Consider the following 3,505-nt stretch of genomic DNA (forward strand, 5'->3'; position numbering starts at 1 on the left):
CACACACACACACACACACACACACACACACACACACACACACACACACACACACACACACACACACACACACACACACACACACACACATGTATATATTTCTCCATAAAAATTTTCTTAGTAGCATATTACATAAAAATCATATTACATAAAAATCATTTAATACAGGTAAATTGTTGTTATTTTCTCCTTGTATTTTATATTTTCCTAACTTAGAATCACAGATTGAAACTCTTGCATGGATTTCCCAATATTTATTAATTCCTTTTGTTTCTCTTTAACATAATTTATATGTAATTTTGTTCAATAATAATTTATACACTTTTCGCTCTCAGGAATGGAGATGATGTGAGTGAAAAACAGAGTTTATGGAAGCACTATTATCAGCTCTATGTATGCCATGGGTGAGATTTTATTAGGATTGTTCGCCAGTTGGCTCAGATCATGGCGAATGCTTCTTAAAGTAGTGTACGGGCCAGCGCTGTTAGCTATTTTCCTACCTCTAGTCATTCCAGAATCAGTTAGGTAATTCTTTTCAATGATTAATGAATATTATCAAGATGTCATTTTTGATCGATTAAGAAAGATTTGAATTTTCGGCAAATGTTATCTACAATTTATTAGATTATATTTATTGGATTACATGTGCAATCAATTCTGAACATTTATCCTGAATTCAATTGAAAGTAATATAATTAAAAATTTGAGAAATTTGTTAGAATTATTTATTATCTTAATTTTAACTTTTTATACTAAACTATTAAATGGAACTTATTAAAGAATTTTTTATATGCGATAGAATTCTTTTATTTGCGGGAAGTGTGCATAACACATGTAATTTTGAAGGTGGCTATTGTCTAAAGATAAACACGAAGAAGTAAATAAAATATATCATAAAATGGCTCGAATGAACGGTTTGCAAGTAACAGACGAGGCCATCAATACGTTCAAAGAGCTAAGTATAACTAAGACTAAAACGGTAAGTCTCTTTTTTTGCAAACCACATGTCTAATTACAGCATTAAAAATGCCTTATTTGCAAATTGGTTACTGTTATCTAAAACATATATATATATTGTTCGTAACTTTCAGAACAGTCAACAACTTTTGTATTATTCTCTTTTAAACATCAATATAAAGTAGTGAGTGGATATGATCTTTGTAACTGAGATTGTAAATGAGATTGATTTTTCAGAAAAGCGAGCTAGTGATATCGGACGAGAGGAAACCGATTGTGCAAGTTTTACATAGCTCAGTGATACTCATTCGATTGCTAATCTGCTCATTCTGCTGGCTTACGAATTCATTTATTATGGAATGTCATTGAATTCCGTATCATTAGCCGGGATAAGTACATCAATTTCGTGCTAATCGCGATAGTTGAGATACCAGCATATTACTTCAGCTGTATGTTGAACAATTGTATTGGCCATAAGCCAACGCTTTCCAGTGCATTCCTGCTGAGTGGAGCATTCTGTCTCGCATCCCTGTTTATACCAGCAGATAAAGAGATAAAAAAAGAAATTTCTCAGATATAGTATATTCTTTTTTCATTGATGGATTGCTTGTGAAAACTGTTGAATCGAATTTATTAGAGAAATTTTTGTAAGGAGAGAATTTTGGAAGTATTTTTTGAAACAATAATGTCGATAGTATGCACTTCGCTATATTACGTCTGCTATTATTTAAATTGTGAAAATTTTCTTTCCTCTTTTTTCTTTTTTTCCACAATCCTACAATCTCTATATTTGCATATGTCCTTGTTGAAATCGCAAAGTTTAATACATTGCAAGTGCGCATGAGTTATAAACGCGCAGAAATATAAGTTACAAATGTGTGATACGTCGCGTTGCATGTTATCCAAGTAATACTCGATTATAACGATAAAGTCGAGATAATATCACGTTTTGACTGATTATGAGATTTGACGAAATTGAATTTTATGTGTCATTTATCTGTAAATTGCATAGCTGAGTACATGTATGTAATCTACATCCAAGGGCAAAAAGCGTGCTAATGCTACGTGTCGTAGATGCAGAATCGTTCGATTTAATCACGACTGTGTTCACGTAATTATGCCGGTTATAATGGATTACCATGTATGGAGCGCAATCCTGATAATTTATCGCCATTTGTTTCAGGAGTCTGGAATTATGGGTTTTTATTTTTATACATGGCTGAGAAATTGTATATCGCTATAGCGTTTTCGACTATGTACCTCTTCACAGAGCTGTTTCCGACAACGCTCAGGAATTCCCTGCTCGGAATTTGTGACATGATGAGCCGCATTGGATCAAGCTTATCGCCGCAAATATCTCTTTTGGTAAGTCAAAAGACAATATACAATTGCAATATACAAATGCTCTCTTAATTCGCGTTTCTTAAATTATGCTTTAAAAACGTTATGCCGTAATAAAAATAAGATATACTTATAATTACTGTTTTTATTGCACGATTTTATTTATTTATGCAATTTCATTAATATATAATAAATGTAAATATGATTTCTAAAATAACTATACATATATTTCCGTTTTTAAATTTAAGTGTGATGTAATTTATATAATTGGAGTAGTATTTTATAATACTTTCAAACCAAAAAAATTCTGCAACATATTTGCAATCTTTCTTACATGAAATTTTCACTATTCGTCATAAAATACACTATTTCAAATGTTTCATTAATTATGCTCATATCTTTATTTACGTTCAGGCACGAATAATGCCTTCGCTACCACTAATCCTATTCGGGTCCATGAGCATGATTGCGGGCATCCTGTCTCTGATTTTTCCGGAAATTTTAGGAATTAAACTTCCAGACACCGTACGAGAGGCAGAGGAGATCGGCAAGTCAAACAAGACTCGTAAAATCCCGGATCTTAACACGCTGCCGTACCAAACGAACATTCGCTAAGGATGTTTTATACAAATGCCTTAGCATCTCGCTGTTCGTTTCGCCATTTTTTTTAGATATAATTCTCCTTTTTTTACATTTTATAAAGTTGTTAATAAAAAGTAGTTACTTCTTCGCAAGATGTTAGCATGTAAATGAAATCATCTCAAGCTTTGAGACTCCCGTGATAATAATATTATAAAATATTAGTTCTTTTTTTTATGTTCACATGAGATATCAATTATGATCATGATTAATATATTACGTATCGCTATAAAATTATGGCTATATTTACATAAAGAAAATTTTGAAATAATAACTTTTACCAGATTAATACATAATGAAGAAATCATAATGAAGATATTTTTTAAGATTGTGTTCGGGAAACACATTATCAGTGTTTGTATCATTCTATCTTTATTATTTATCAATTATAAAATAATTGTTAATACAATGATGCATTAGCTCTGATAGCATGCTTCTCAAACCCAAGGAAGTAATAAATTTGATTTTTGGTAAGTATCTGCGTAAAAACTCACATTTATTTACATTATTTTAATTATGGTGAGATAAGCTTTCAGAGTCTAAAACGCATTAGATCTCTCTCTCTCTC

At 31.4% G+C, this 3,505-nt stretch overlaps 1 pseudogene; it reads left to right on the forward strand.

Annotated features, from left to right (window-relative positions):
- LOC105627255 overlaps positions 1 to 2,913 on the forward strand; it is a 6,003-nt pseudogene extending 3,090 nt beyond the window's left edge.
- The last annotated feature ends 592 nt before the right edge of the window (positions 2,914 to 3,505 follow it).

The sequence above is a fragment of the Atta cephalotes genome (genome assembly GCF_000143395.1).
Source record: "Atta cephalotes unplaced genomic scaffold scaffold00008, whole genome shotgun sequence".
NCBI lineage: Eukaryota > Metazoa > Arthropoda > Insecta > Hymenoptera > Formicidae > Atta > Atta cephalotes.